General features: G+C 40.0%; 1 pseudogene; it reads right to left on the bottom strand.

The window, feature by feature from the left end:
- Positions 1–18,091: 18,091 nt before the first annotated feature.
- LOC112627067 lies at positions 18,092–22,341 on the bottom strand (annotated as a pseudogene).
- Positions 22,342–22,556: the final 215 nt, after the last annotated feature.

The following is a 22,556-nucleotide window of genomic DNA, read 5'->3' as shown; positions in this document are numbered from 1 at the left end:
TATTTCACTGAAACACATTTGCCATGAAAATAACTGTTATTGCTGTTGCCACTCAATGGTCAATGCCTTACAGTATGAAGAAGGGGAGTTACATAAATTATGTTTATACCAGCTTCCTTGAAACTGACAAGGTGGAGATGGGGGGTGGTGGGGAAACCCAGGTTAAATTATCCCCATGTTCAGTAGTTGTTGTTAGGGGGAAAAAGCTGAAATGGCAGTGCACATCAGGGTGCAAATGTAAGCAATCTTTCACCCAGTCTGTTAATAAAGAGCAAGGTTTGCTTGCTGGTGCCCCAGTAAGCCATGCCTCATAAGCATTGTGGTTTCCAAAATTATTTCAAGTTAGGCACTGCTACAAGTAAAATATGCTGCTGGCTGTGAAATAATGAGAGGGATAATAAATATATAAAACTTGGAATCTCCTGATGAAAAATGAAAGAGATTTTATGAACCCAACCAGTCAGCTCAGATGAAAAACCCCCAGTGTGCTCACCATGATTAATGCCCTGGCCTTCCATGGGAGAAGCTCAGATTCAATTTCCTATTCTGATATCTTGTTCTGGAGGCAGCTATAGTTGGGCTCATTATAGAGATAGTGAGTTCATCTAGTGCTGGTAAATGTGTGGCTCGAAGGTCCTGGTGGGAGAGATTGAAAGGTCAAAGCTGTGGTGTGTCAGTGTGTACCCAAGAATAATGACCATGTGTCTCTACAGAACCTGGTGCAAATATTAGAGGGGACACTTAGTGGCAGTAATATTGAACTTTGATATATCAATACAGACTACTCTTGTTAATTATCCTTCTGCTTATAATGACCCTGGGTGGTAGCTGAACGGGTCTTACAAGATCATCTAACAGACGAGGAAACAGAGATGTAGGGAGTTATGCCTAAGCTCACATGATTGGTAAGTGGTAGGGCCCAGAGGAAAAGCTCGATTCTACTGCTGGTGCAGAGCGATTTCCATTAATCTCTTTAGTGTTACTGTTTCCCTAACCTGCTGTTAAACACACATGCACATGCACACACACACTTACACATACACTCCGTGGGGTACTAACAAACCAGGCATCCTGTCTAAATTAATTTATTTCATGAGATCATTTCTCCACACTCCATTTCACATTGCCTGCGGAGACATAAACTTAGTCTTGAGTAAAAGAATGAGGACTTTGGTCCCTAATTTGGCCCTAAATGTCATGCAGAAAATGTTTTCTTAACTCAATGTGAGCCCTGGAAGGCTTGTTTGCTTGACTTTCAAACGCTGCCAGCCAGAAGACACATCACTCTAACAGGTTTTACAGGGAAGGCTGAGTCCTGATGGAAAATTTAAGCCCAGGAGGACGTTACTGCCCAGGAAAGATTTGGGGGATGCATAAGTTTTAGGAAAAATTCCTCCTCAGCTGAAAATTTTGGCCCATGGGTTCTCAAGCAAGCTTAATTGTGCAGGCACTAGATTTTATGAATTACCTTAAGGGTTGGTACAACCTCATCTCAAATTTTTTAAGTAAAGGAATGTCTCTTAATTAATCATTAAGTAAAAAAATGGAATAAAGCCAGAGGAAAATTTCATGTTTGTCTTATTCTAGATAACATTTTAAGCTCTTTGACCTGCTGAGCCCACAGAAACAAGTCTGTGACACCAAGAAGTAAAATAAATTGCCAGGTCATCGCACCTTGCCCATATCAGACCTCCTTTCACATTCAATAAATGATGTGTGATTAGAGGTGGGCCATTAACATCCCGAGGGAGGATGTTTTAGGAGCTCTTTTTCTCTGTCTTCTGAACATTGGGGCTGTAGCTGAGCGCCACAGTATTCTAATCTACCTGTCATCTCATTTCAAGTGGGATGTTCTGATGGCTTCTGAATGTACATTCAGAGGTCTTTGTCTGGAACTAGCTTCCCTGCCGTCATTCCCGGTAGCCACTGTGAATTTAACAATATGCTTTGCAATACACAATGGAACACCCTATTCCTACACAGAGATTCCTGCAATTTTCACACTGTCATGTTTTGAGAAAAAGACTTAAAAGACCCCTTTAAAAAGCAAATACACGACACGTTAAAGTGACAGTCATCATCTTTAGTGTGCCCAAGAATCACCTGACACCTGAAGAGCATATGAAGGCCCTGACTATGAGCCCCCACTTCCCAATTCATTAGGTCAGTTACAGGCAGAGAATTTGCATTGTTACGAATTCCCACCTTATACTGATGCTGCTGGGAGGGGGACAACATGTTGAATAGCACTGTTCTAGAATTAGATTTTCAGATTAACCAGTTATTAAATGGGAATTTGAAAGAACGGGAAAGAGAATGGTAAACTGTGATGCAGAAAGAATAATGAAAAAAATTTCAGAGTGGGAATAGTGTATAGAGGACAAATACGGTTGTGGGTTTCCCAGAAGAGAGCTCTGGGAAGCTCATGGGTGAAGAAAGAATTATAGAGGAAGGCAGAAAGACGAGGACCTTATCAAAATGTCCTCCTTTCATACATTTAACTAAGGACAGCCCTGGGACTCACAAGCATCACCCATAACCCTTGTGTACCCTCCACTTATGAATGGAAGCCTTTCAGAACATTGTGCACCATAGCCTTTGACTATAAATACAAACTTTAAGATTGGCAAACTAATAAGCAATATAGGAGTCAAGTAAGGTATTGTTTTTAAATGACTAAGAAACTCTACTTGCTTTTAATGTGGAATCTATTGAAATGCATAATAGAAAGAAATTGGGGAGGAGGGATGTGGAGGTGGGAGAAATTGGAGGCTGGGTGTGGTTGGCTGAGGGCTTGAGATACTATATACTGTTCCTTTGAATTCCTTGAACAACCTTAGGCATGGATCCTCCTAGCAAGGGTCCTCAGTAACCTTTGACCATGTTGTCCAGACTGACAAAAGTTCAGGGATACTCTTTGTTGCTTCAGAAATGAGAAGATTGAGAACAACTGCCAAGTCTTTGAATTGTGTACCGGTGGAGCTGAGCCTCAGAGCTGCTCAAAGCTGAGAATAATTATTTCACCACTGCAATGACTTAGCTGGGGTAAGAAGTCACCAGATTGGGACCTATTTCTTTTTTCTTTCTTTTCTTTTCTTTTCTTTTTTTCTTTTTTGAGACAGAGTTTCGCTTTCTTAGCCCAGGCTGGAGTGCAGTGGCAAAATCGCAGCTGACTGCAACCTCCGCCTCCTGGGTTCAAGCAATTCTCATACCTCAGTCTCCTGAGTAGCTGGGATTGCAGGTACTCACCCCCATGCCCAGCTGATTTTTTGTATTTTAGTAGAGACGGGATAGCACCGTGTTGCCTAGGCTGGTCTCAAACTCCTGACTTCAGTCAATCTGCCCAACTCGGCCTCCCAAAGTGCTAGGATTACAGGCATGAGCCACCACGCCCAGCCGGGGCCTGACTATTTCTAGTGCATGAATTTTAAAAATAGTTGAGAAGTGTGGCTCAGAATGTGGCCAGAAAAATGATTGCCCTCCTGCAGTTTCTGGCAACCCAAGGCCCCTGTGGCAGCCCTAACACGTCCAGTCCTGTTTCCCAAGCAGCACCCAATTCTTTAGACTCCTAATTTCTCCCTGTTCCTCCTTTATCAAAAAATTGCCTCCTATGCCCTAACCATACACGAAAATAATAAGTGACTGTGGCTAAGTCATTTGATGAACACTACAGTGGGCATTTTCTTTCTTTCTTTTTCTTTTCTTTCTTTTTTCTTTCTTTCTTTCTTTTTTTTTTTGAGATGGAGGAGTCTCACTCTGTCGCCCAGGCTGGTATGTAGTGGCTTGATCTCGGCTCACTGCAATCTCAGCCTCCTGGGTTCAGGTGATTCTCCCACCTCAGCCTCCTGAGTAGCTAAGATTACAGGTGTGTACCACCATGCCTGGCTAATTTTTGTATTTTTAGTAGAAGTGGGGTTTCCTCAGGTTGGCCAGGGTGGTCTCAAACTGCTGACCTCAAGTGATCTGCCTATGGTGGTCTCCCAAAGTGCTGGGATCACAGGCCTGAGCCATCGTGCCCAGCCTCACAGTTGGCATTTTCTTATCTTTCACATCTTAGCTCACTGATTATCTTTTCGGAGAAACTTCTTACCATCTAATCTAAAGAAACAGCTGTTCCTTTATCATCTCACTCTTATTTATTTTCTCCACATCATTTACTACTCTTAGAAATAGGCTTGTTCACTTATTTGTTTACAATTTCCCAGCCCACCTTCAGTATAAGCTCCATGTACGCCGAGATCTTGTTACTTTTGTTCACTGCCTTCTCTCCAGTGCCTACACCTGTGCTTGACACATAACGGGGGTCAGAAATATGTACTGACTACGTGAATGCATTCAAGCCAAAGTAAACATTGATAATGTCTTACGGGTTAACCCTATAGGACAAAATATATTTTGTCCTTTGACCCTTAGTCCTCTAACTCATAGGAATGGAAAATGTCGGAATTTCAAATTCTTTGGGGAAGCCCCTAGCATGTTTGTACCATTCCATGCACTGCTCAGTTGTGTCATGGAGGTGACTAGTGTGAACTCTGTTCAGATCCTAGGATGCACCATTACAGAAATAACTTTCTGGCCAAAAGGGCTAATTAGGGTCTCATGAAGGAAGTGGGAAGAGCTTATCAGCTCACATTCACCATTCCCTATCCTATGAGCATCTCCCTAGAGAGAGATCTATCTGACAATGGCTACCTCTCACTAGGTTACATATTTTAGAGGAAAGTGACACGTCATTTCGAGGCTTTGTATAAAGCAAAATGAAATATAAATTCCAGGTACATGACCTCTGCTTGTCTATACCCCAAATGAGTCCTTATCCATCTGTTTTAAATTGAAGACTTGCATCGTTCTTTACCTTTCATGTTTTTTCTGTTCCCAAGAAGACCAAAGAAGAGGAAATAATAGAAGATAGAGATTGTGAACTTTTCTATGATTTGTGGTGATATTAAGGTTTTGCCATCTGCCAGTATATTCCAATGAGTTTGAGAAGAGAGAAAACCTGGGTTCTGAAAGATATATATATACATATTAATGATAGGACTTCCCCAAGAATATGGCCTAGAACAGGAATTTACAAAGTGTCGTTTGGGAACTAGCAGTATCAGTACCACTTGTGGACTTGTTAGAAATGCCAGTTCTCAGGCATTACCCTAGACTCAAGGTGTTGGGAGGGCTGGACTCCCTCTGGGGAGGTTTGTTTGTTTGTTTTCTTTTACTTTTTTTTCCCCCCCTTCAAGGTTCTAGTGGCTGCCAGTGTTTCTTGACTTGCATCTACATTTGTCCAATCTCTGCCTCCGTGGCCAGGTGAATCAGAAACTTGGGTGGAGATAGCACTTCATGTTTTAACCAGTACTTCAGGTGGTTCTGATGTGTGCTGAAGTTTGAGTATCAAAGTCTAGAACCATGGTACCCAACACATAATCTGAAGCCCAACAGCATCAGCATCACCTGGGAGCTTATTAGCACTGCAGAACCACGGGCCCCACTCCAGACCTATTGAATCAGAATCAACATTTTTAACAAGATCCCCAGGGGACAATTATAAAAATTAAAGCCTGAGAAACACTTGATCTAGAATCTATATAGATGGTCATGTCTTGGTAATCGGTTATAGGAGAAAACAGAGGATATTGAAATATTGTATCTTGAATTTTTAAAAGCTCAGATTTTCCTTTTCTTAATCTTACATATTTTAATAATAAGAATAATCAATTTCTTTTTTACTGTGACAATTTTTCTTAAAGTGGCCTTAGCAGATGAATCTTCTGGAGTATTAATTAAAATTCATATTCCTCAACCATACTTTAGTTTTACGAAATAGAAGACATGTCCTGGAATCTGCATTTTTAACAAGCATCTTGGTGATTCTCATACATTTTAGCCTAAAGATGAAGAATGTTTGTCTTGAAGATAGTTTTTCTCTATTTTAAATCTTTGGATTTGCCCTTGACCATTAACATCTGTTAATGTTCTAATGAAGAAACTGGAGTGAAAATTAATGCTATCAGAAGAAAAACACTGAATAAGCTTTACTATAAATTAATAGTATGTTTTTAAGTTTAATTACTGGATAGAGTTACTTAGGGATGTAGTCTCTTCTTTTGATATTTCTGATATTAGCAGATCTAAAACCAGAAAGACAACTTTTCTGAAACCCATAAAAATCTTAGAGAAAGGGCCCTAACTTATGTTGGACAAGATCCTTGTTTTCTCATGTTATTATTTTCCCACCCAATTATTTTTCTATCAAGAATACAAAATATTATAAAAAATTGAAAATGGGATTCAGGAGAACTCATCCCTTCGTTTTTGCTCATGACTTCCTCTCTTCATTTTGTTGAGGTTGTGGGAGAGCTGCCAAGAAATCCACACTGGTTAACAAATGGCTAATTGACAGTCACCCATCTGTTGATGTGATTTTGGCTGTTTTCAGGTAGAGTCAATGATCATTAAGTTTTGTCTCCCCTCATGGGGGAAAGCTGTGACATACTGATTACCTGTCAGTGTTAGAAAGATTTCTGACTTGTTACTTATGCAGACTAAACAAATCTTTCTTTAGGTTAGTGGTCCTGTCCCACATCTAGTTTCTATCTAAATCCATAAAGTTAAATTATTTTTATAATAGCAAGCAAGTATTGCATTTTTTTTTGTTTTGTTTAGAAAAATGTAGCTGTGCCTGGAGAGGTATTGCAATTTTTAACAGTAGTGGCATACACCTTGTGGTTCATATTTTGAAATATTGCAGAAATAGGTAAATGGCAAATCATGATTTCCCCTTCTAAATTTAAGCATTTTACCCCGTCTGCATCCTGTGTTTTCTCATATGCCTTGTGATCTCTTTAGTATATAAAATATACAAGAGCATTTTCAGGGTGAGAGGGGAAAGATGCAAGTGTGATGCTGTAATCTCTTCTTAGTTGAGAGCCTTGACTAGACACGGCCCAGAGAGTTTAGTTTTGAAGCAAGACATAGCTAGTGACAACCAAGCTTTGAGGTTTTGTGTGAACATAACTTTTCTTTTTGGACAATGTTTCTGTGGCAACGTGGAATATCAGCATGGCTGTATGCTCTGCTCTTGTTTCACTTCTCTACCTTTTTTTTTTTTTTTTTTTTTTGAGACAGAGTCTCACTCTGTTGCACAGGCTGGGGTGCAGTGGCATGATCTCGGCTCACTGCAACCTCTGCCTCCCAGGTTCAAGTGATTCTCTTGCCTCAGCCTCCTAAGTAGCTAGGATTACAGGCATGCACAGTGGTGCCCAGCCATTTTTTTGTATTTTTAGTAGAGATTGGGTTTCACCATGTTGGCCAGGCTGATCTCAAACTCCTGACCTCAAGTGATCTGCGAGCCTTGGCCTCCAAAAATGCTGGAATTACAGACGTGAGCCACTGCACCCGGCCTCACTACCTTCTTGTACTTAACTAATTACTACTTCTTTTCCTTGTGAAGTTGAAGTTGGCCTCATGTTAAGGCTGTGATCCATATGTAATCAGTCTATTTTCAGCAACTTTCTGTTTTCAGGAATGAACATGTAGGTCTTATCTAAGTCTTTTTTTGTTTTTGAGATGGAGTTTCGCTCTTGTTGCCCAGGCTGGAGTGCAATGGCGCAATCTCAGCTTACCACAACCTCTGCCTCCCAGGTTCAAGCGATTCTCCTGCCTCAGCCTTCAAAGTAGCTGGGATTACAGGCATGTGCCACCACGCCCAGCTAATTTTGTATTTTTAGTAGAGATGAGGTTTCTCCATGTTGGTCAGCCTGGTCAGGACCTCAGGTGATCCACCCACCTCAGCCTCCGAAAGTGCTGAGATTACAGGTGTGAGCCACCGCGCCTGGCCTTATCTAAGTCTTTAGAGTGATTTAGGTTAATTAAAAACATTTAGAATGATTACTTCTGAGACAAAGGAAGCAAAATCTGCCACATAAACACTAAATTATCTTATAACCATACATTCAATGGGTTTATTGTGTACATACTATATACCAGGAACAGTGCTAAGTACTGGGGATATCATGCTTAGCAAATCAGATATGGTCTTTGTTTCCATGTAACTTAGATTATAATGGGAGAGATGGGCATTAATCAAATGATCATACAAATAAATACAGTTTTAACGTGATGAGTATCAGGCTGGTTCAGGAAGTTTTCTTTAAAGAAGAGATGTTTGAATTGAGATTTGAAGGAAGGGTGAGTTAATTTAGTGAAAGAGAAAAGAAAACCAATTCAGGCAGGACAAACAGAAAGATGGTACTTTTTTTTTAATTTAAAAAAAAAAAAAAGAAATACTGGGGCCAGGTGTGGTGGCTCACGCCTGTAATCTCAGCACTTTGGGAGGCCAAGTTGAGAGGATTGCTTGAGGCCAGGAGTTTGAAACCAGCCTAGGCAACATAGCAAAACCCTGTCTCTACAAAGAAATTAGCCAGGTGTGGTGGCATGTGCCTTTGGTCCCAGATACCAGGGAGGCTGAGATGGGAGGATCCGTTGAGCCCAGGGGTTTGAGGCTAAAGTAAGCTATAATAATATCACTGCACTCCAGCCTGTGTGGAAGAGCTGGACCCTGTCTCTTATTTAAAAAAAAAAAAAGAAAAAAAAGGAATACTGTCGAGTGCCTAGTTTTGGTTGGAGAGGATCATGAGTTGAATTTCAAACATGTAGAATTGGAAATAACATGGGGATACTTAAGAAATGATGTGACCTGGGCAGATTTCTAGACTGTTAAAATAAATTTGTGATTCCATATTAATTTTATTACTGTGAAAAATGCCATTGGACTTTTGATAGGGATTGCATTAAATTTGTAGATTGCTTTGGGTGGTATGGATGTTCTAACAATATTAACTCTTTCAGTCTATGAACATGGGATATCTATTCATTGAGGTGCCTTCTTCAATTTCTTTCATTGAAGTTTTGTAGTTTTCAGTGTATAGATCTTTCACCTCCTTGGTTAAATTTATTCCTATTTTATTTTGGGGATGCTATTGTAAATGGGATTGTTTTCTTGATTTCTTTTTTGGATGGTTCATTGCTAGTGTATAAAAAGGCTACCGATTTTTGAATGTGGATTTCACATCCTGTAACTGTACCGAATTTATTTATTAGTTCTAACCGTTTTTATGAAATCTTTGGGGTTTTCTATATATTAGATTATGTCATCTGTAAGCAGAGACAACTTAACTTTTTCCTTTCCAATTTTGGATGGCTTTTCTTTCTTTTTCTTGCCTAATTGCTCTGGCTAGGACTACACTACTATGCCTGGTACTATGTTGAATGGAAGTGGTGAGAATGGGCACCCTTTTCTTGTTCCTGATTCAACACTTTTTTTTTCAAAGTGAAAGTAACTTTATTAAGAAAGTAAAGGAATAAAAGAATGGCTACTGTATAGACAGAGCAGCCCTGATTCAACATGTTGAATGAATTCTTGAACATTACAGCTAAAGTCATCAGGATGACAGGAAGACTTGCATTGCAGAACCAGGCGGCGAACCAGAGCCAAGGCTTTGGTGATGGAGGAAGAATGACAAGGGAGGTTGATGAGAATAGCAAAGACAGAAGTAGAGAATTAATGAGCCAAACACCACCAGCCTCAGGATTTTTTTTTTTTTAAATAAGATTGGAGGAGCACTAGTCTGAGTGAAGTGTTCTTACCTGAGATCCAGGCTTTATTTAGAGCCAGTGGTAACGGGCACTGGGAGAAGAGATTTAGGATTTGGGAGTGTTTACTGGTTCTGAAGTGTCATTCATTGAGAAGAAAGCAGAATAGGTACCATTGTCTCTATTATTTTCTCTTTTAACAGATGAAGAAACAGAGGCTTGGAAAGAATAAATGATTTCTCAAGTCTACTGAGCCAATAGGCAGTGAAGCCAGGACAAAAATCTAGGTCATCTGATTTCTAGCCCAGTTCTCTTCCCATTCCCTCATGAAGCATCAAAGCGAAGTTATTAAGCAGTAAAGCCAAGTTTTCTAAGTCTATCTGTCTTCCAGTTTGCTCAAAGACATTTGTTGTTTCATGTATTCTGATTAAAGTTTGTGATGACAAAGTTTGTTTTGTTAACTATAAGCTCTTTTTATAAATGTTTTGAGTGGCCCCAAATGATTTTCTGAATTCTGGCATCATTTGTCTCAAACAAGCAAATTGGAAACCAGGAACTATAATACCTATGAGGTATGTCTTGGATAGGGAAGGGAAATGAGCAACGAGAATAATATTTTCCCACTGAAAGGCACTTAAATTCCTGTTTTAGGAGTTCATGTGAGAACATGTGCTTAATGAACACTTTCGATGTAACACACTCTCCCACCTCCCCAAATGAAGAGTAAACCAAATTGTAGAGAAGACATAGGTAACTTAACTATTTTCTTAAGATAATTTATGTCTTATTTTTTTCTATCTCCAATTACTACATTTGAAATCTGTTCTTTCATTAGTGTCAATTTTATTTTACTAAAATGTATTTGGGAAGGCTATGTACATGCAAAATTTAGCATTAGACTTTTCTTTCTACACCTAAATATATCTGGAAGGGTCATTAAACTGGAAAATTTTAGAATGGATTTATCCCTGATTCAAATCCTTAAGGGGTGTGTGTGTGTGTGTGTGTGTCCCAAAGTGCATGTTTTAGTAGAGTGAAACCCATCTGTGAAAATGTTTCCTACCTATTGATAATTAGTCATGAGTCACCTGCATTTTTGTATGCCAATTAGGTCTAGGCCTGTTTGAAGTGCTGATAGAACCAGTTCTTATTCACAGAGGCAATTGGTTTGTTGGAACTATTTGAATGATTCAACTGCTTCCACAGTAAATGCATTACTGTGTGATTAAGTTTAATATGCTCCTGACATTCATCAAACAACATAGCATATCACACTTTGAGAAAGAATACTCTGGACAGTCTTTCAAACTTAATTCTCCATCTGGAATGGAAATAAGAAACTACAGTTGATACAAAGAAAGTATTGAATTGGAAAGATTTCGGAAAAATCTTCTTTAGGGCTTGCTGGGCAAACTAGTAGTCTAACCTTCTGGGAAAAGAATTAGGTAGCTCACTAGAGGTTCAGTTCTACACTCATTGTTCACTTATAACTTGGAATGTTAGAATCTATACTGCATCCAGCATTGAACATGAAACAGGTAAAACAAATAGAACAAAGCATTCAATTAAAAAAAATTCCCACTGCCTGTTTTTATTTTAAACTGGTGATTTGGAAGCAATAAATATTTTCACTTTTACTTTATGAAAGTAAGTTCATTTCCTCTCTTTTAAAGGCTGAATCAAGTGGATAACTTATTTTTTTAATTTTTAAAAGATTTTTCAGTGTGCTGTTTCCTTTCTCCCCCCCTTCAAATTTTAAGTTCCAGGGTACATGTGCAGTACATGCAGTTTTGTTACATAGGTAAGCATGTGCCACGGTGGATCGCTACCAGAACCTCCAAATCACCTGGGTATTAAGTCCAGCATCCATTAGCTATTCTTTCTGATGCTCTCCCTCCCCCACCCCCAACAGGCTGCAGTGTGTGTTGTTTCCCCCATGTGTCCATGTGTTCTCATCGTTCAGCTCCCACTTACAGTGAGAACAGGCGGTGTTTGGTTTTCTGTTCACGCATTCATTTGCTGAGGATAATGGCTTCCAGCTCCATCCATGTCCCTGGAAAGGACATGATCTTGTTCCTTTTTATGGCTGCATAGTATTCCATGGTGTACACGTACCCAACTGGATAATTTAAAAACAGCAAGTTTGTAATTGGCAAGATGATAAAGATAAAATAAAAAGAGCAAAATCAAGACTATAAAAGATGTAAGAGGTCCAATATGCAGGAGTTAGTGTAGTGTGTGTAGGGTGAGTGTGACACCAAGTATATTTATATAACTTAGTTTGAATTGATTTTATTGTTTCTACAACAAATATCCACCCTTACTGCTGAAAACTATTTAAAATCATATATTTGCGTATTTATCATATAAAGTACATATTTAACTCCTTTATTAACATTAATGCATATCATTATACAAAACAAATACCCATGGTGCTTTTTGTATGACCTGATTAAAAGTTGGTGTGTGTGTGTGTGTGTGTGTGTGTGTGTGTGTGTTTGGTATGGTTTTAAAAATTCATTGATTTATTTGTATACTGTATCTAGAGGTATAAAAAATATTGGGTAACCTCAGTTATTTTTAATTTTAGTAACTTTTAAAGTGACTTTTTTGTTCTTTTTTTCTTAGTAACATTATTGGCATTTACAGGATTTTTAGCTTTCTCTTTTTTCTCCTTAGTATCTTATTTTTTTATTTATAAACATTCATATGCTATACTATGCTAATGTTGGCTATAATTTAACTGTTATTCACTGCTTTGACTCTAGTTTCCTAATTGAATGTAGCAGAGGTTATAAAAGATGAGATTTACTCTGCTTAGCACCCTTCAGAAAAGTAGATGATATTGTAACTTCCTTTAATAATTTATCTTTGTTTAACAATTCTTACTCTCAGTAAATTCTTTGTATTTCTTAACTAAATCTCATATGGGAATCAACCCTGTTCATATATTAATTGTCTTCTCCAATTGTTTTGGTTTGTTTTCTTTTGTGGGTTCTGCCCAAGGTAATCCTATAATGAAATGTGGAAATAAATAGCCCAAATGCACACAGAAGAATCACCCTCCAGTTCTTCAGTGTTCTTTTTCTCCTTGGCATATTACAAACATTGGAGTTTAAGAGGTGAGATCTGGGGTCAAGCACACTATATTTCCAATCCTAGCTTAGTCTCTTACCAGGTGGTGATGTGAGTTTGTTTAGTCTCAGTTTTCCCCTCTCAGAAATGGTGGGAATAATGATTACACTCTCATTTGGATGTGGTAAGGATTATATGACATAATGTTTAACATACTACTTGGCACTATATAAGTGCTCAGAATAAATTATACAACAATTCTAGTCCAGATATTGAAATACTTAAAATATATAATATTAAACTTTATTTTAGTTTGATGAAATATCAGAGCAGAAAAATAAGAAGTTCTTATTTAACATGTCTATGTGTGAATAAATTGAATGTGGGGAATTTGAACGTGTTAGCTCATTTTCAAATAAAGCCTCTGTAAATAACTAGGACTTACACAGTAAAACAATACCCCAAGTGAAAAATTATACTCCATATATAAACTATATATTGCACAAGTTACCCAGAAGTGATGTATAAAGATATTTAATATCCTGGAACTTATTCAACTACAACTGTGATGCTATACACAAGTTGAGTTCTTACTCCTGGGTAATAGTACTTTCATTTATATAGCATTTTACAAGGCCCTTTCACATACCTTAGCACATTTTATCTTCACAAAAATCTTGCAAGACAGGCAGAACACGTGTTATTACCCTTACTTCGCAAGGGGAGAAAACCGAGTTTGGAGAAGGAAAGTAACTTGCTTAAAGGCCACAAAGTTTCTGACAGGGTAAGAACTCCCTTTCCATCACTAGTTCTGGGATCTCCCCCCTCATGGTGCCTCTCTGCCAGCCTCAGTAATGACAAGGTTTAGCGTTGAGATAAGAGATCAGAGAAGGGAAGGTGTTTGTACTTTTTGTTGCCATCTGCCAGGCTCTGTATTTGTAAAAGGTCGTGGGCCAAACACCTCTGGCATGCTCCTTCCCACTGTCTCTAGTTTCCTGTTCCTCGGGACTCTACCTATATAGGTAAATGTCTCAAGATGGCACCATGAGACTGACACATGAGTGCTCAGAGGTGAGAAAGAGGGGGCTAGATAGAGTTTCCAACACGAGGAAGGAAGAGAACGAGTCTTTGGAGAAGGGGAGATGAGAGTAGGGAGACCGTATCTGTAGTGCTCTTTCTAGCCATGAAAGAACCTCCATGCCTCCCAATTCTGAGGCATCTGCTATTTACTAAGGCAGATAGCAAGTAACAATGATCTATTCCTTCTTGGAGAGCTGATTTTTTCTAGGATCAGTGGAAGTGAACAATTTTTTTTTTTTTTTTTTTTTAAAGAAGAGAGGTTTATTTCTTACAGTTTTGAAGGCTGGGAAGTCTTCCAGCCTCAAATGGAAGATGGAGGGGCCATATCTGGCCAGGGCCTTCATGTTTCATCCTCTCATGGCAGAAGGAAGGGAGAGGAGGAGGGGAGAGACAGAGAGAGAGAGAGAGACAGACAGAGAGAGAGAGAGAGAGAGAGAGACCGGTGGGGGTGGGAATAAAGATTTGGAGAAGAAGAGGGCCGAACCCATCCTTTTATCAGGAACCCACTTCTGAGATAACTAACCCACTCCCACAACAATGGCATTAATCCATTCATGGGGGTTCTGCCTAGTACCTCTTAAAGGCCCCACCTCTCTGCGCTGTTGCTTGGGGGATTAAGTTTCCAATGCGTGAGCTGTGGGGGACACATTCATACCATAGCAAGCTCTATTCACAGCATCTATTTCTTGTGGAGTCAGATGAGGTATTCCGTGTCTTCCTAGGAATTTGTCCATTTCATTTATCTAATTTGTTGGTGTTCAATTCTTCATATTATTTCTTTCTAAAAATTTTTATTTCTATAAGGTTGGTAATAAAATCTTGACTTTTGTTTCTGATTCTCGTAATTTGAGTCTTTTTGGGGGTTGGTCAATCTAGCTAAATGTTTGCCATTTTGTTGAGCTTTTCAAAGAACCAGCTTTTGATTTCATAATTTTTTTCTCTATTGCTTTTCTATTCTCTATTTCATTTATTTATACTCTAGGCTTTCCTTCTTTCTGCTTTCTTTGGACTGTTATTATCAATTATTGAGAGTGTTGTATGAATATGCCACATTATGACTATGTATTGGTGAAGTTTTCTTTTTTTTTTTTTTTTTTTTTTTTGAGACGGAGTCTTGCGCTGTGTCACCCAGGCTGGAGTGCAGTGGCGCGATCTCGGCTCACTGCAAGCTCCGCCTCCCAGGTTCAGGCCATTCTCCTGCCTCAGCCTCCGAGTAGCTGGGACTACAGGCGCCCGCCACCACGCCCGGCTAGTTTTTTGTATTTTTAGTAGAGACGGGGTTTCACCATGTTAGCCAGGATGGTCTCGATCTCCTGACCTCGTGATCCGCCCGCCTCGGCCTCCCAAAGTGCTGGGATTACAGGCTTGAGCCACCGTGCCCGGCTGAAGTTTTCTTAAGAACTTTAATTTCTGTTAAAATTTGCCTCATATATTTTGAGTATATGTTAAGTATATACAAGTTCGGAGTTATATATTTCAGGTTAATTGTTCCTTTTGTTGTTGTCTAATATACTTTATTTCTAAAAAACTGTTTTGGCCAGGCGAGGTGGCTCACACCTGCAATCTCAGCCCTTTGGGAGGCTGAGGTGGGAGGATCACTTGAGCTCAGGAGTTTGAGGCCAGCCTGAGCAACATGGCAAAACCCCATCTCTACTAAAAATACAAAAACTAGCCTGGTATGGTGGCATACACCTGTAGTCCCAGCCACTTGGGAGGCTAAGGCAGCAGAATCGTTTGAACTCTGGAGGCAAAGGTTGCAGTGAGCCGAGATCGCACTACTGCACTCCAGCCTGGGCGACAGAGCAAGGCTCCATCTCAATAAAAAAGTTTTGCCTTAAAGTTTAATTTGACAAATATTAGTAAAACTATGCCAGCTTCCTTCCTGTATAAAATTTATTGATCTGAGACCTTTTAAAAATATATATGTAAGTATTTGAAGCTATAAATTTCATTCTTAGCATTGATTTAGCCTCATCCCATGTTTTGGTTTGTTGTACTTCTGTTTTTGTTTTTGTTTTTTTCAGTTAAAAGTGTTTTCCAATTTTACTTACGATTTCTTCTATTTATTTATTTATTGAGATGGTATCACTGTGTTGCTCAACCTGGAGTGCAGTGGCACAGTCACTGCTCACTGCAGCCTCGACCTCTGTGGCTCGGGGTATGGATCCTCTCACCTCAGCCTCCTGAGTAGCTGGGAGCATGGGCTCTGGCTGCCATGTCCAGCCAATTTTCCATTTTCTGCAGAGACAGAGTTTTGCCATGTTGCTCAGACTGTGATTTCCCATTTAACCATTGGTTATTTAGGAATGTATTGTTTAATATCCACATATTTGTGAATTTCCCAAATTTTCTTCCACTATTGATTTCTAATTTCATTCCATCGTGTTTGGAGAACACACTGCGTGATTTCAATCCTTGCGATTCTCCTGCCTTAGCCTCCCGAGTAGCTGGGACCACAGGCATGCGTCACCACGCCCAGCCAATTTATTTGGTACTTTTAGTAGAGACGAGGCTTCACCATGCTGGCCAGGATGGTCTTGATCTCCTGACCCCATGATCCACCCGCCTTGACCTCCCAAAGTGCCAGGACCACAGGCATAAGCCACTGTGCCCGGCCTATTCAAAACATTTTCTATGTCTTTTTTTAAGTTTTTGAAGTTTTCTCCACAGAGGTATTAATTTTCTTCGTGAATTCCTAGGTACTTTTACATTTTTTTATTGAGAGGTACTTACCTTATGTTTCTTTATTACTGGTGTTCAGAAATGATATTAATTTGTAGAATGATCACGTGGCTGGAAAATGTGCTAAAATGTCATTCTAAAAGTTTGACTATTTATTTTGTTAATTTTGCGAGTTTATCATCTCACCTTCAAAAATCTGTTTTTATTTCTTCCTGTGCTAGTTTTTACACCTCTTATTATGTCTGGACCATTGTACTATATATATATTTTTTCATTATACTATATTAAAACTAGTGGTGATAGTAATTTCCCCTCAAATTTGGACTGAAAGTCCCCTTTAAAAAAACCCCAAATTCAGCCTGGGCAACATGGCGAAACCACTTCTCCACTAAAAATACAAAAATTAGCCAGGCGTGGTGGCACGCATTTGTAGTCCCAGACACTCAGAAGGCTGAGGTGGGAGGATTGTTTGAGCCCAGGAGGCAGAGGCTGCAGTGAGCCAAGATGGTGCCACTGCACTCCAGCCTGGAGGCAGCGTGCTGTCTCCAAAAACAAAACAAAACAACAAAAAACAAAAAACAAACAAACAAAAAAACCCTAAAAATTGGAAACAAAAGGTAAGTTTATAACTTTCTCTCATTAAAAGTGGATGATAGTGTATACTCACTTCCGCAACACATATACTAAAATCAGAATGATACAGAGAGAAAAGTGGATGATGGCTTCTCTGGTTACCTTGAAAAAAAAAATTCTTTTGAACTGGATAACCCAGCTGGGTGCGATGGCTCACTCCTGTATTCCTAGCACTTTGGGAGGCTGAGGCAGGTGGATGACGTTAAGTCCAGGAGTTCGAGACCAGCCTGGGCAACATGCAAAACTTTGCCTCCAAGAAAAATACAAAAATTGGCTGGGCTCGGTGGCTCATGCTTGCAATCCCACACCATGGGAGGTCAAAGTGGGCGAATCATTGGAGGTCAGGAGTTCGAGACCAGCCTGGGCAACATGGTGAAACCCTGTCTCCACCAAAAACACAAAAATTATCCGGGCATGGTGGCATGCACCTGTAATCCCAGCCACTAAGGGGGCTGAGGCAGGAGAACCACCTGAACCTCGGGAGGTGGAGGTTGCAGTGAGCCAAGATTCTGCCACTGCACTCCAGCCTGGGTGACAGTGCGAGACTCTGTCTCAAAAAACAAAAAACAAACAAAAAATTAGCCGAGTGTGGTGGTGGGCACTTGTAGTCCCAGCTACTCAGGAGGCTGAGGTGGGAGGATCACATGAGCCCAGGATGTCAAGGCTTTGGTGAGCCATGATTGTGCCACTGCATTCCAGCCTGGGTGACAGAGTGAGTCCTAGTTTTAAAAAAATAAAGTGGATAACCCCCAAAACCACTGTCCTACTTTTAGAAACTCCAGGATAGTTTTGGGAGGGGAATTTTGGAGTCTCACTGGCCATGTAAGGGACTAGGAAGGCTTCTCAGGGAGAATTGTGGGGCTGATTGCGTAGTGCCCAGCTCTACTTGGAAATCTCTTTTCACAACATTTCCATGGAAATCAGAGACACAGACCCAGATGTTTGGGTTAAAACGAGACAAAGGAAACAATAGTTATGTACAAGAGGCAAGAAGACCTCTTTTTAAAATGGTCCATATTTATTAGTACTCTGGTCAGAGAAATTCAAAGTCTACCGTATTGGAGGTTTTCTGGAATTCCAGGCTGTCTGTTAGACTGTAGGCTTCAAAGCTTTGGCTTGTCATACTGGGCCACGTTTGTGTGGGAGATAGGCCTACAGCTGGACCAGCAAAGTGCTGAGAGAGAAATCCTGTCCTCCTACCTGGTACCTTGTGGGTGAGAGATACTGATACAGACAGTGGAAAGAAGAGCTGGATATCTCATTCTCATCAGGAAGATTGTACCGTTCTATGATTTGGGATATGTCATAGGCATCGGAGTACAAAGCAGGAACTGGGGCCACCAGCCTCTCCCATTGAGTATCTTGCATTTGGAAGTCACTTGTGGGACTTTCAGTGAAGGTAGAGTTCCAGGCCCAGTTGGAAGGGTCTAAGGGCTGAGGTGGAAGGGAGCTGTAGAAATCTGAAACCACAGGAGAAAAAGCATAAAGACTGGGGGGTGTTCAGGGGAAAGTGGGCACATTCTTCTTGAATGGAAGGATCTTGTTTGCTTGCTTTGCTGATTGCTGCTGCTTCAATCTGAATTGCCAGTTCCTGAACCAAGCCTTTACTGTTGACTCCAGCAGGTTGAGTTTCAAAGCTAGTTTCTCCTGAAGGTTTCTATCTGGGAACACAGTCTGGCTAAACAGAGCTTCTAGCTCTTCATACTGTTGGTGGATGAACGAAGTACGTTTTTGATGCCTTCTCCATGTTGCTGTAGTCCCAGCTACTCGGGAGGCTGAGGTGAGAAGATCACTTGAAGCTGGGAGGTTGAGGCTGCAGTGAGTGGAGACCATGCCACTGCACTCCAGCTTGGATGACAGAGTGAAACTGGGACTAACTGGATCCTGTGGTGGTTCACCTTCATGTTGGAATCATTCCTGTTGATGATGGGTCTGAGTGGAAATTCTCTGGCTGGAAATTCTGTTCATCATGGTTTCTCAAATCTGTCATGAATCCCCTTAGACTAACCATTTTCAGTCCTGCGTGGTGTGTCTCTCGCTGGAAATGCAGTTTCCTTAGTGTATCCAAAAGTTTTAAAATAACAGCTGTATCTAACTCAACAATAAAAGAACAAATAACCCAATTAAACAATGGGCAAAGATGTGAATAGACATTTCTTCTAAGAAGATACATAAGTGGCCAATAAGCACATGAAAAAGATGCTCAATAAATATCATTAGTCACTAGGGAAATGCAAATCAAACCCACAACAAGATACCACTTCACACTCACCAGGATGGTGAATAAAAAAGACAGACAATGACAAGTGTTGGTAAGGATGTGGAAAAATTGGGATACTCATGCTTTGCTTGTGGGAATGTAAAATGATGCAACAGCTTTGGGAAACAGTTTGGCATTTCCCCCTAAAGTTAAACAGAGTTACCATTCGATCCTGCAGTCCCACTTCTGGATGTATACCCAAGAGAATTGGAAACATATGTTCACACAAAAACTTCTATACTAATAATGTATACATTATATCTATACAATGGAATATCATTCAGCCATAAAAAGGAAAGAAGTATGAATACTTGATACGACAGGAATGAACCTTGAAAGCATTATGCTCCGTAGACACAAAAGGCCATATATTATATGATTCCACTTACATGACATGTCTGAAATAGACAAATCCATAGAGACAGAAAGTAGGTTAGCGATTGCCAGGGGCTGGAGGGGAAGGGGAAAGGGAGTGACTAATGGATATGAGGCTTATTTTTGAGCTGATAAAAATGTTCTGGAATTAGATAGTGATGGTTGTACAACTTTGTGAATGTACTGAATGCACCAAACTGCACATTTTAAATGGGTGAATTTTATGATATTTGGATCACTGCATATCTCAGTAAAAAATCCTTATCCAAGATGATGATAACACCTAACATTTATTGAAGGGTAGTGTAAGAAATTGTGCTACAAGTTTTATGAATTATTTAATTCTCTTAACAGTCACAGGGGTATGTGACTCTTATTATTTCTACCTTACAGAGGGGGAAACTGAGGCTTACAGAGAGTTACTAATTTGTCTACATCACACAGCTTTTAATGCCAGACTTCAGTTTTGGTTTGATCAGACTTGGGTTTTTACCACTATGCGCTAGAGCCTCTGTAATAAGCATGACTAGACTTTGAATAATTTCCTGTTCTCTCTGTATTTGGGTCACTGGGTTCACCTTTGGTGTTTTTGGACCTTTTGATATTTTATTCCTTCAGGATTCTATAATTGGATGCTCTAGTGACCAGGAATAGGGAAAGATCTGTCTGGCAGTCCACTCCTCATCTCTCACTTCAATAAAGGACTTTGTTGAAGGCCAACTCCATCCCCTGTTTGCTCAAACATAATTCACTTGGAACAGCTCTTTGGATACTTCAATCTAAATGAAAGCCCTCCTTTTAGAGGTTCTCCTTGAACCGTATCCTTCTTTTTTATAGCACCTATTACAGTCAAGTAAAAATTTGATTAATAGCTGTCTTCCTCACTAGCCTACAAACTTCGTGATATTAGGGAACAATGTAGTTTGAATGTTTGTTGCCTCCAAATCTCATGTTGAAATTTTGAGCTCCAGTGTTGAAGGTGAGCCCTAGTGGGAGGTGTTTGAGTCATGGAGGCTGATCTTTCATGAAAAGCTTTGTGCTGTCCTCATGGTAATGAGTGTCTTCTCAGTCTATTAGTTACCAGGAGATTTGATTGTTAAAAAAGAGCCTGACACCTTCTCTCCTCCCTCTTTCTCCCTCTCTCATCATACGATACATGGGTTCCCCTTTGCCTTCCACCATGAGTAGAAGCAGTCTGAAGTCCTCACAGGAAGCAGATGCTGGAGCTGTGCTTCTTGAATAAATTAGCCTCAGGTGTTCCTTTATCACAATGCAAATGAACTGAGGCAGGAACCTGTCTGCTTTGCTCAGTATTGTACACTCAGAAAGTAGCCCTGAGCACACAGTAAGTACTCGATAAGTATCAATTGAATAACACCAGCACAGTGTGAAGATGTCTGCCATTTTCACACTTCTCTACTGTCCTCTACTATACAGGGTTCCTTTTTAGAAATGTCTATGTTATTCCTCTGGCTTCTGGATCCAGTGCTTAAGCTCAGCATGGGAGTGCTTCAAGGCCACTGCTGGCTTGCACTGTCGGAAAGTGACGCACTAGTGGAAGGCTTTGGCTTCGGTTCTAACCTCAGAGACTTCTCTAAATGTTTCCCATGTGTTGTGCTCCTTCACTCTGACTGGTATTTTGGCTATCACCTAATTCCTTGCCTCCACTAGCCCTTATGACTGTTCATAATAACATTTCCCATGAGCTCCCCTATGATGCTAAAAAATTTTACACCTGGCAAATCTAACGCCACCACCTAACTGGTTAAGCATGTACACGGCAATATTCCCAGAATAGAAGCAAGCTGAACAATCCCGAAATGTTAATTTCCCTAGGTTATACAGCAAATAAGTGATAGAACCAGAATGAGAAACTTACTAGATTCTGAACTTTTGAAGGGATCTGTTTTGTGTATTTGTTTTCCTTACCATGCCCGGCACAGTCCCTGGCACTATTAGGAACTCATTAAATATTTCTTAAATAGAATCCAAAATTCTTTCTGGAGGGGACTCACATTCTCTTTTGCTTCAACAGATTCTCAAACCCCTCAATATATCTCCCCTCAACTACTCTTTCTAAGTTTTTATAAGTTTTTAGATGTGATTGGAGCACCCAAATTCCAATGATACCTAACCAAACCCACCAAGAGTCCCACTTTCTAATTTTTCATGTTACTATTGTTGGTGCCACCATTTTTTATCCACCCAAGGTTGAAATCCACTTTTTAAATCTTTTTTATTCCACAACGAGTGGTTAAGTCCTATAGATTCTCCTTGTATAAAACCTTTGTGTTTTTCTTCATTTTCCACTGCTACCAGCCCAATGTAGACTCTCATTATCTTTCAACTAGACTTACTGTGATAACAGCTTCTGATTTTCCCCACCTCTGGGCTCTCTCAAATGTGCTAGAGAATGGTTATTTTTTCTGGAATAATTTTTCTTACTCTGATAGGCTTTTCTCAAAAACTTTCAACAACTCCCCACACTATTTTGTCCAAATTCAAATCCCATGGAATCCAAAGTTCTTCAAAAGTGATTACAGCTTACTTTTTTGTCTTGATCTCTGCCTTTTAGGAGCACAATTCTCTGGGCAAACCAAAAGGTCTTCTTCAGCATTCCCTAGGCATTCCCTAATTCCCCACTTCATGCTACCTATGATTTATTCCTTATGCAAAAATGTCTATATCATGGCCTGAACATCGCAAATGAAAGCTCATCCCAGAATTTTTTCTTGATTCCTGCCCCCAAATGAGGTCTTGTCATCTTTTGACTTCGGAATGAGGAGTCAAATTTTTGTCACTCTTCTGTGGCATATCTGCTGTGTGTTGTAATTCATGGTGTGGATGGCATCTCCCCTAGGAG

The sequence above is a fragment of the Theropithecus gelada genome, chromosome 6 (genome assembly GCF_003255815.1).
Source record: "Theropithecus gelada isolate Dixy chromosome 6, Tgel_1.0, whole genome shotgun sequence".
Taxonomy (NCBI): Eukaryota; Metazoa; Chordata; class Mammalia; order Primates; family Cercopithecidae; genus Theropithecus; species Theropithecus gelada.
Note: the sequence above shows the minus strand (reverse complement) of the source record. Positions and strands in the feature narration are given on the sequence as shown.